Source organism: Chrysemys picta, chromosome 2 (assembly GCF_011386835.1).
Source record: "Chrysemys picta bellii isolate R12L10 chromosome 2, ASM1138683v2, whole genome shotgun sequence".
In the NCBI taxonomy this organism is placed as follows: domain Eukaryota; kingdom Metazoa; phylum Chordata; order Testudines; family Emydidae; genus Chrysemys; species Chrysemys picta.
The window spans coordinates 34,026,376-34,038,475 of record NC_088792.1 but is presented as its reverse complement, the minus strand read 5'-3'; the positions used below and the strand labels follow the sequence as shown (position 1 = coordinate 34,038,475).

Sequence of the window (12,100 nt, the reverse complement as noted above, 5' to 3'; positions counted from 1 at the left end):
ACTGGCGCCCTAGGTGAACCATGCAATCGGCGCCCCCACCCCCAAGGGCAGATCTAAGCTGAGGTTTTTGGTAAACTGGGAAATATTTTGCCCCTTTTTTCCTTTTAATGTGTTTAAGCATTTTTTTTAAACAGAGGCTTAATTATTCGGTTTGTCCATCCATCCATCTGTCCAACCAATGTTTCTGAGATCAGATAAAATAGAGACATGACATTTTCAGAATAAAATAAAATAAAAAATTAATGGAGATATCCCATCTCATAGAACTGGAAGGGACCTTAAAAGGTCATTGAGTCCAGCCCCCTGCCTTCACTAGCAGGACCAAGTACTGATTTTGCCCCAGATCCCCAAGTGGCTCCCTCAAGGATTGAACTCACAACCCTGGGTTTAGCAGGCCAATGCTCAAACCACTGAGCTATCCCTCCCCCCAGTAGAATAGATTTGTACATGACAGCTAGATGATATTTCAGTCTGATTTCAAATAAAAAAGCATTAAAAATGTTAATTATAATTTTTATTACAAATCCAAAATCATCCATTATGCTATCCCGCTTTAACTGCCATTACCACCACATCCAATATAGAAAGAAATAAGAAAACTCTTCAATGAACTTTAACCTGTATATACAAAACACTCTGAATAAAAAACACTCTGTGCTCTTAAAACATAACTTTTCTTCCTTTAAGTTTTGAAAATTCAGTCACTAGTTCTTTTAGATCCAGTTTTCCAGCTATTTCATGCTCTACTGACATTGTGGCAAGTCCAACAAGTCTCTCTTGCACCATTGTCGAACGCAGATATGTTTTTATCAATTTTAACTTTGAGAAGCTACGTTCCCCACTTGCTACGGAAACTGGTAAAGTTAAAAGAATGTGTAGAGTTATAAAAATGTTTGGAAAACTGAGAATTTATTTTCACAAACAAACTTCAGTACTTTTTCAGGAGTGGAATGTTTCTTAAGTCGTCTTGAAAAAGCCTTAAGCTCACTACACAAATCTGTAGCATCAATGTCTAGTGAATTTTCATGAGTCAATGCCGACTCCAGTTTTATACAAAATTCTCTTATCTGTTTTGCTGTTTTCTTTTGTAAGCTGTGGATATCATATAGAAAGCCAAATACTGACTCTAGCTGCTGCATCTGTTGAAATCTTTCGTCAACTGAGTGAATAGCAGTATCAAGGACTGCAAAGTAGAAGTTCACTTTGAACCTTTGTTTTGGGTTCTGAATGGGTGTGTCTCATCCTTCATACGAAAACTGCTCTTTCTTTTGCCGAATGCAAACTGGCTCTGGTTCAAATTCTGTCGGAAAGTCTATTTCTTCAGCAAGCTCGAGAGAATCTACCAGTGTTCTTTCGAACCCTTCATCACTTCTGAATTCCTCCAGAGTATTTTTAGTTTCCTACAGTTTTTGAATAGCAGAATGTATGTTCTAGTTCTTTTCCTGAAGCTGCTTATTAGTGAGGTTAATCTCAAAAAGGATATTATACCACAAAATGAGTGAAGTCACAAATTTAAAATTGGAAAGGCCATTTGCAAGAACTTCTGCATCTAAATGTGCCATATTGCCAGATGATCCAGTAAAGGTAGTATCATCAGAAATTTCAATTAGGGCATCATAAATGTTACCAAGTTCATAGCGAAGAGGCTTCAAAACATCAATGAGACTCTCCCATCTTGTCTGACTAAGTGGTTTCACAGTTAGAGAATTCACATGGCAAGTCAGAATCTCCCAACGGCGTGTTGAGCCTGAGAAAAAACACATAAACACGTTGCACCAGGTCAAAGAAACTGCTTGCCTCCAAACAGCATCTAGCAGCATCATTGACAACCAAATTCAGAGAATGTGCACTGCAAGGAACGAAAAAGGCCCTAGGATTGATTTCCATCATTCTCCTTTGCACACCATTGTCTTTACCTTTCATATTACTCCCATTACACTGCTCTACAGCCAAAATGCTTCTGAAATAAATGTAGTCAAACTTTACTAATTCTGGGTCACTGAGAACGAAAATGATGCTAAAACTGTTGATTGGCTCTAGTTTTCAAGATGCTATTGGGTCAGTATATACGACCCTTGACTTGGGAATGGCGGAGGATAAGTGAGTTATAAAGGGAAGGGATCTCAATTTAAACCAGAAATGACTAAAATACATCTTTGACTGGATCTATGAATAAATCTATGACTGGGTTTGGACAGTACTTGCTTTTTAGGCAAAACAATGAATGATGCAATCTGAAGCTGGTATTGCGTCATACATGATATGAATTGCATCATGTTATTCCTAGAAGTCATGGATGATGCAATCATAATGAAGCTTACATCACACTGCTGAACAAATTGCCCTGTATCAGCTCTAGAAATCATACAGTGTCGTGCTCTCTTATTTGTCAGTGTTTGATTTTGCAAAGGGACACATTTCTGTTTAGCCAAAGTGAGCAGAGATGCCTCGTACTTGTGTGAACAGTGCAGATAACTTCTGCTATGTTTGTGGTGAAGTGACTTTTGCATCACAAAAGCGCAGTATAACCAATATGGTTAAGAAAGCCTATCGCCTTTATTTTGGCTGCAAAATTGGAGTTCAGGACAAGAGATGGGCCCCACACATATGCTGCAACACTTGTGCAGCAAATCTTCACCAGTGGTTGAACAGGAAAAGGAAATCTATGCCTTTTGCAGTGCCAATGATTTGGAGAGAGCCAACAGATCATACTAGCAATTGTTACTTCTGCATGGTGCCTCCAGTTGGGAAAGGTGTGTCAAAGAAGAAAAAGTGGACTGTGCATTATCCAAACATTCCATCAGCTATATGCCCAGTACCCCATGGAGAAGGACTGCCGGTTCCTGATGCACCAGAATCATTCTCACTTGAGTCAGATGAGGAAGAGGATGAAACTTCTGGTCCTGAACCATCAATGTCACAGGACCCACATTTTCTCCCATCCTCCTCCTCTGAACCACACCTCATAACACAAGGTGAACTGAATGACCTTGTCAGGGATTTGGAACTACCCAAGAGTAAGGCAGAGCTGTTGGTCTCCAGACTACAGCAGTGGAATCTCCTTGCAGGTGATGGTAGGGTTTCCATGTTCTGTGACCGTCAAAAGGATCTTGTCCCATTCTTCTTCATGGAAGGTGATCTTGTAGCCTGCAACAACATCGATGGTGTGATGGCAGCCCTCAACATCGTTCACGATCCAGATGAGTGGAGACTGTTCATTGATCCATCGAAGACGAGTCTTAAAGCTGTTTTACTGCATAATGGCAATGTTCTGCCATCAATTCCAGTTGGTCATGCAGTCCATATGAAGGAAACCTATGACAACATGAAACCACTTTTGAGGTGCATAAACTATGACCAACATCAGTGGCAGCTTTGTGGCGATTGTACAGTACTGCTGTTTTCTCTGCGAATGGGATAGTCGTTCAAGAGATTCCCACTACATCAAGAAAGACTGGCCACTCCGACAGTCATTGGAGCCTGGGAGGAAAAGTGTTCAGCATCCACTACTTGTTGAATCAAGGAAGATTTTGTTACCACCCTTACACATCAAGCTGAGTCCGATGTTGGCGGAAAACCTCCTCAAGACATACAAAAGCCTTGGTTGCAACATGTCACTAAAGATACATTTTTTGCACTCTCATCTAGATTTTTTTCCACTGAACTGCAGAGCAGTGAGCGACGAGCTCGGCGAGCGATTTCACCAGGCCATCGCAACAATGGAGAAACGCTATCAGGGCAAATGGAGTCCATCAATGCTTGCAGACTATTGCTGGACAGTGACAAGAGATGCTCCATTTAATGAATACAAGAGACAAGCCAAGAAGTGCCGAGTAGACACTGAATAGGACTAAACTATGTACATAATAGTTTTTTGCCTTTTGTTTCATAATAAATTTATATAACCCTTTTGCTGATTTTTAAAGTGTTACATAAACAGGACAGGTGAAATATTATCATGTAAAGCAACCATAAACACATGAAAAGACCTAGGTTTACAATTTATAATTAAAACTCTACTATCTACACAATATACATAGACATAAAATGTAAAAACTTAAATATCTTAGAAACAGTAGCCAATCAGTTGTTTTAATTGTCATATTTGAATTCAGCACATCAAAATACATAATAAATAGCACATTTTATCTCTGAAGCAGACGACTTCTCAAAAATTGTAGACCAGTGTTACATAGCCTTGGCCACGTAAGTTTTCAACAGATAACGACAAAGTTTCAAGCTCTTGTAGAATAGTTTCAGTCATAAATGCTCCAGTCGTCTCCTTCAGTGGTACAAAACCCAAAAAATGTTCCTTTCTGAGGACATTATCTTCATCTGCAGACTTTTCCATATCCACAAAACGAATGATCACCGTAATTTGTTCAACATGACTCACATCTGGTGACAGTCTAGTATTATTGAAAAGTATTTTGCAGAATCGGCAGCTTTTACAATTTTCTTGTTAATGGCATTTGCTAGGATTTGAATCAGTTCATTCTGCATATTTTTTCCTAAGTAATGAACCTGTGTTTCATGATCAGTTATTTTACGTAGATGCTCCTTCAAGACTGGATCAAACAAAGCTAGGTATTCAACAAATTTTAAAAAGTTTCCATTACCTAGAGTGTATAATTTTTCATTTCTACCGTGACTGCAGAATGCTAAATTTTGCCCACCGAGAACTCTCACTAAAGCAATCAGACGCTCTAATATTTGTTGCCAATATTCTTCTTTTTCCTTGATCACACATAAATTTTCTTCATCGATAGTTTTTCGTTTTTTCAATTGTAATTCAAGTTCTTTCCAATTTTGAAAACATTCCAAATGTTCTGTACTCTTTCATGTGAACAGAGAATTGAAGATATGTTTTTCCAGTCTTTCGAACCATTTTCAGTAAGTGATGTACCAACTGCTTGATTTCTAAACAACTTGCAGCAAAAGCAAAACACAGAGTCCTTTGACACTGAATATTGTAACTAGTTTCGATGAATTTCTTCCCCATTAATGAGTTTCCTCTTGTAATGCTGAGCAGAGAATTTTCTTTTATTTCCATCCTTAGGGAAGGGAAATTTATGAACTTGTTTGGGTCCATGTACCACAAGAATTTGCCACACACTGTCATCACATCTGGGCCATGAAGCTGGGTCCCCATACTGGAACTTGTTTATAACTTCCTCATCCTTTCCTCCTTCTACTTCATTTACTTCAATTTCTGCATGTGTCTCTGAAGGTGAATAAATTTTCTCCACTTCCATAACAGTCTGATGCGGTGAGCTGCCTTCATCTAGAAGTAAGTTTCCATCATCTTGAGTTTCCAAACTGCTTTTTTGTGGATGTGAGCTACCCTCATCTCAAAGTAATATACCTTCATCTTGATGTTCCAAACTGCTTCCAGGCAGATGTGAGCTAACCTCCTCTCCAAGTAAAATTCCTTCATCTGGATGCTGTGAACTGCTTCCATCTTTATTTGGATTAAAGAGAAGATATTTCAGGAAAGATCCCTACTGTTTTGCTTGGTCCTTTTCCTTCTCAGCCTTTCATTTACGATATTCAGCTCCTGAGGGTTTTCTTTTTCCTCTTTCTGCCATGGGGCATTTGAATATTGTTATGTACTAACTGTGCTCCCAACTGCAAGCATTATAGCTTTAAGGATGGCTGACACACCCACCACATGGTTGGCAATTTAAACCACATTGCAGCCATCCCAACACGTCTTTTCACTGCTTAAAGGTTCAATGATTAGTAACATACACTCACTTACCTATTAAAACAGTTAGTTAAAGCATTTACCCGGAAACAAAATGACCTTTTTCAACGTTATAACCCGACACCGGTTGTTTGGAAAGTAATCCCCTTCCTCATGGTTACCCACTTGGAGTGTGATGTCATCACTTTCATAGTCTATTAAGGGTTAACGCTGTTACTTTTCTTTTATGGACCTTATTTATTACATGTGAACCAGTTATAACAAAGAAAAGTTCATAATTATATAGCCTGATAATAATGCTAAGGTTTAATAATGCTTAAAGATACTCACATTTTGGATTTATAATGCTGAAAGACGTTATTCTTTATTCTTTGGCACCAAGAAACACAATTTTCCACAGTATTCGCTCGATTCTTAACTATCTACATGCGCCGTTGTTAAAATGACCATTTGACATGTATCAACTCGCGATATCTCTGCTCTACATGAATTTCCAGCTATGCGACCTTGATGTATATTCAAGTTAGGTGTCACTAGCATTGCAGCTCTTGCCGCTGAAAGCTGTGTTTCACTGTGGCTGAGTTATTGCTTATCAAAATTGCTAAGTGGGTCATCTTGACCCTACATCACAAATTGAATTTTTTTTTTGCTAAAATATTATTTATTTTTGCAGTAAATAAAATATTTGACATATTAATACATTCTCAGAAATGTAGAGAAATGAATTATAATTCATATTCCCTTCATATGCGGATGGGAATTGAAATAATGACATCCTTGTTATTTTATTTGTATTTTTTTTTCATCTTTTTCAATTTTTTTCTCGTTTTTCTTTAAATTTGATTTTTTCCCTCAAATTTGGCGCTCCGTTTAACTTGGCACCCTAGGCCAGGGCCGGCTCCAGGCACCAGCTTAACAAACAGGTGCTTGGGGCGGCCCAGGGAGAGGGGCGGCACCTGCGGCAATTCGGGGGCGGCAGGTCCCTCACTCACTCTAGGAGCGAAGGACCTGCCAATGAACTGCCACCGCCGATCGCGGCTTTTTTTTTTTTTTTTTTTTTTTTTTTTTTTTTGCTTGGGGCGGCAGAAATGCTGGAGCCGGCCCTGCCCTAGGCGACTGCCTAGTTCGCCTATATGGACGGGCTGCCCCTGCATACCATAGTACCCAAAACAACCCTTCTTGCCATTGTTTCTACCTACTTAAAAACATTTGTCTACCATAGTTATGGAATAGAACAAATAGACTGTAAATGTCTTGTTTTTCACTGCTTTATCAATTTACTTTTCTTACTCATGGTAGTTTATTCTTTATGCTATATGCAGTATCCATGCATTTTTCAATTAAAAAAACCTAAATAATTAAAAAAGAGGAAACTGACTTTCTTTCCTGTGGAATTCTCCCGCCAGTGAAATTCTTCTTAATCTTGCTGGATAATCTCAGAAGATTGTATCTTTTCCAGTATCAGTGTCACTCAAATCTCTCTAGGCTGCTCAATGCAAACATTACTCACAGTGTACAGCTGTTTCTGTATTTACTGTAACTTTAGCTTGTTAACATATATATAATTTATATCCATTTTCTAATCTACAGATAGATGTTTGTTACAGACTGTACCCTTATGTTCACCATTTTTATAAAACTATTAATTTTTTTTTACAAAGTATGCCTTGTGAGGTATCATTTGAAAACTCATAATTCACTGATCATTATTGTCTTAGTAAAATATGTGTGGCAACATTGTATGTAAAGTTATGAGATTCTACTGAATGATGTTACTAAAGCACATTCCTATTCTGGGACAGCAGCCCAAACCAGTTTGTCAGAGACAAAAGGCTAGTCAGCACCACTGCCAGGTGTCATCAAAATCAAATAGACTTGCCACTTGCTTAAGTGGTCATTCTTTGGCAGGAAGAAAGGTGTAGGCAAGAAATTTACATATTGGCAAATAAATGCTGGGGTTCCCATCCAAAACAGACTTGCTGTCACCCGAACGGCAGCTAGAGATGATTCTCAAAGAGAAGAAATGCTTTAAGAAGGGGGAACAGAGGACACAAATCTCCTCTTTCCCCTCATCTTTACTCAAGGCATCAACAATATCTGAAAGGCAAAGGAAACATCAGTGATCTAGGGGAGTGGTCCTGACTGAAGGAGTTCAGCCAATAAAACCATGTGGTGAGAAAAACCTTTGCTTTGAATTCGTTTAGCTTGTTAAGTTAGGTATTAATTTGTACAGGTCTGTCTCATCTTATGCGGGGGTTCTGTTCCGCGGTTAGCACGTAAAGCGAAAACCATGTATAGCCAAAATTCCATTGAGTTCAATGGCGGGCGAAATCGCCCACACTACAGGTATAGTATTAAAATTGTTATTTTTCTCTCTTTTTTGCTTTTGTTTTGTTTTTGCCGACTGCGTAAAGTTGAAATCGCGCATGTTAAATGCGCATAAGATGCGACAGAGCTGTATTTTATCTTTTATTTCTTTGTAACCAATTCTGACTTTTACGCCTCATTACTTGTAATCACTTAAAATCTTTCTGTAGTTAATAAACTTGTTTTATTGTTTTATCTGAACCAGTGTGTGTTTGGATTGAAGCGTCTGGAATCTCCATTTGAGAAAACAGGGTTTGCAAATCATTTTCTGTTAATGAATGGATGAACTTTTTATGAGTTTGTACTGCACAGAAGGAAAGAACTGGGCAGTACAAGACACACATGTCTGGGGACAAGTCTGGGAATGGGAATTTGCTGGTGTCACTCTACAATATAATTCGGGAGCGGCTGGCTAGAAGCACTCCTATCATTCACCTGGGAGTGATTTTGCACGCTAGAGCAGGGGTGGGCAAACTACAGCCTGTGGGCTGGATCCAGCCCGCAAGCTGTTTTAAGCCAGCTTGCAAGCTCCTGCTGGGAAGCGGGGTCTGGAGCCTGACCCGCTCCGGCACTCCAGCTGGGGAGCAGGGTTAGGGGCCACACCACACAGCTCCCAGAAGCCGCTGCATGGCCCCGCTCTGGCTCCTCTGCGCTCCAATGGTCCCGCTCCAATGGCCCCCTCTGGCACTCCAAGGGGAGCTGGGGGGGGGGGTGCCTGCATACAGGGCAGCATGCAGAGCCACCTGAACGCAACAACGCACAGGAGCTGGAGAAGGGACGTGCCGCAGCTTCCAGGAGCCACTTGAGGTAAGTGCCACTGGGAGCCTGCACCCCTGAGCCTCTCCCCACACCTTAACCCTCTGCCCCAGCACTGATCCCCCTCCTGTCCTCCAAACCCCTCAATCCCAGCCTGGAGCACCCTCTTGCACCCCAAACCTCTCATCCCCAGCCCCACCCCAGAGTGACATTATTTAAATCAGTACATACAAAATAAAGTAGAATAGCAGAGTTAAACTGACTGGTCAGTCACACACCTCATTTGGAACCGGAAGTATGTAATCAGGCAGTAGCAGAGACAAGCAACTACAGTACAAATAAATGTCAGCTACTAAAAATATAAAGGAAAAGTTTAAAAAAGGTTTGACAAGGTAAGGAAACTGTTTCTGTGCTTGTTTCATTTAAATTAAGATGTTAAAAGCAGCATTTTTCTTCTGCATAGTAATGTTTCAAAGCTGTATTAAGTCAATGTTCAGTTGTAAACTTTTGAAAGAACAACCATAATGTTTTGTTACCATCACACTCCATATAAAGTTAGAAACAAATTACATTTAGGGCATGTCTACACTTACCTCTGGAGCAATCGATCCAGCAGGAGTTGATTTATCATGTCTAGTGAAGACGCGATACATTGACCGACAAGTGCTCTCCCTTCGACTCCAGTACTCCACCAGAGTGAGAGGCGCAGGTGGAGTCGATGGGGGAGCAACATCAGACACCGCGGTAAGTAAATCTAAATACGTCGACTTCAGTTACATTATTCACGTAGCTGAAGTTGCATAACTTAGATCGATTCCCCCCCCCCCAATGTAGACCAGGCCTTAAATTGAAATCCAACACTTTTCTTACCACTTAGACTTGATTTGTGCAGTTTATAAAAAATGCTTTAAGCCACTTTTAAGATACAATTTATGAAGTTAAACTCTGCTTTAGCTTTCTTCTCTATAAGGTAAACTATCACTTTCAACTTTGTTAACTGTTCTCTAGAAAAGCTTTGACAGTATATTGATATTCTGTTTCCTTCTATTTACATTTCCACAGAACATAAACATAGAGGAGATTTTCATGTTTATCAACATTAGGCCACTATTGTGTGGTATTTGTTGTTTTGGTTTATTTAGTCATTTGCTCTCTACCAGCATCTGCAGGATGACATCTCCTTGATGAACTCTGGGGAAGACCGTGTTTGGGAATGAGGCTGAAGCATCCACTGAAAGTTAAAAACTGATCCTGTACAGTACTTAGAGTCTCTCCTGGCTGGTAAAGGCAGGAAATAGTCTTACCTAGGAAAGATGCCTTTTATACCCACGTATAACTTCTTCTTAGCTATCTCAAATCTAGCTTCTGAGGGAAAGAGGGGAACAACATTACTGAGTGGGTAGTTACTGGTTTATTGGCTTTTCTTATACCTTTCATTCAGACTTTAACCCTGCTCATGGGATGCCAACAACCCTTGTTATGTCTGGAGGAATATGGAGCGTGTGATGTTTCACTCCATATTCTTTATGAAAATATGCTTATGATATGAATATGACATAACCGAGATATACTTTAAGCATGGTGGCTCGTATGACATATCATTGGAAAGGTTATGATTTACTGAATGTGATTATCCAACTGGTATGCCTGTATCATTTATGTATCTGAAGATAGGAATATTAACTATGTATCTGTATTTCAAATGTGTTACTTTGGGTGTCACCCCCAACCAGCACTTCAGGTACAACAATGGAAAAGCCAGACAGGGCTAATGGGCCATGAACAGAGACAATGGACTGTGAAAAAGCTTAATCTTCCTGTGGCCCCTGGAGACAGCCTACGAGCAATGGTTGCCTCAGCCATGCAGAGACATGGGTCTGAGTCACCTAGTACTGGATACCCCTTCTCCCTTTTTGGAATGCCAGTGGTTTTCACTAGAAGACAAAGGGTTCCCGCCTTAAACAAGCGCTATATAAGGCAGGGGAGTGACATCATCATGGTTCTCCTCTGCCTCCCCTCCCTAAGAGACACTGAAAAAAGACCTGTGGGGAGAAGGGTTGAGCCCAAGCTGGAAAGGCATCTAGCTTGGGAGTACTATAATACCAGAGGTCTCAAGAGGGAGACCAGTGCAGCTGCCTTTCAAGACTTTCTGTAATCTGCCTGCAATATCTAGGGTGAGAAATACAGTACTATTTGTAACCAATTTCTTTAGTGAAACTAGCTTAGTTTGTGTGCTTGGTTTCATTTAGAATCATAGAATATTAGGGTTGGAAGAGACCTCAGGAGGTCATCTAGTCCAATCCCCTGCTCAAAGCAGGACCAACCCCAACTAAATCATCCCAGCCAGGGCTTTGTCAAGCTGGGCCTTAAAAACCTCTAAGGATGGAGATTCCACCAGATCTGTAGGTAACCCATTCCAGTGCTTCACCACCCTCCTAGTGAAATAGTGTTTCCTAATATACAACCTAGACCTCCTCCTCTGCAACTTGAGACCATTTCTTCTTGTTCTGTCATCTGCCACCACTGAGAACAGTCTAGCTCCATCCTCTTTGAAACCCCCTTCAGGTAGTTGAAGGCTACTATCAAATCCCCCCTCACTCTTCTCTTCTGCAGACTAAATAACCCCAGTTCCCTTAGCCTCTCCTCATAAGTCATGTGCCCCAGCCCCCTAATCATTTTTGTTCCCCTCCACTGGACTATCTCCAATTTGTCCACATCCCTTCTGTAGGGGGGGGGGGGGACCCAAAACTGGACACAGTACTCCAGGTGTGGTCTCACCAGTGCTGAATAGAGAGGAATAATCACTTCCCTCGATCTGCTGGCAATGCTCCTACTAATACAGCCCAATATGCCGTTGGCCTTCTTGGCAACAAGGGCACACTGCTGACCATATCCAGCTTCTCATCCACTGTAATTTGCTTAGTAATCTGCTTTGTTCTGTCTGTTATCTCCTATATTGACTTAAAATCCACCTTTGGTTGTTAATACACTTATTTCTTGTTTATAAAAAGAATGCATTCCAGTTTATGCAATTTCTAACTGGGGGGGGGGCAAGAAGTGTGCACATCTCTCTTCACATTGAGGAAGAGGGTGGATTTTTATGAGCTTGCGCTGTGCAGATTTTTCTATACAGTGCAAGACCATATTATTTTGGGTTTATCTCCCAAAAAGGGGTGTGCACGTGAATGCTGGGTGAGTCCTCTCACACAAAGCCGACTCAAGTCTGTGTCTGCAGCGGGGTGTGGCCCTGTGTGTGTGTGTGCTGCAAGA

General features: G+C 40.6%; 1 pseudogene; it reads right to left on the bottom strand.

Moving 5' to 3' along the window:
• Positions 1–242: 242 nt before the first annotated feature.
• Positions 243–5,255, bottom strand: LOC135981165 (uncharacterized; annotated as a pseudogene).
• Between the last annotated feature and the right edge of the window lie 6,845 nt (positions 5,256–12,100).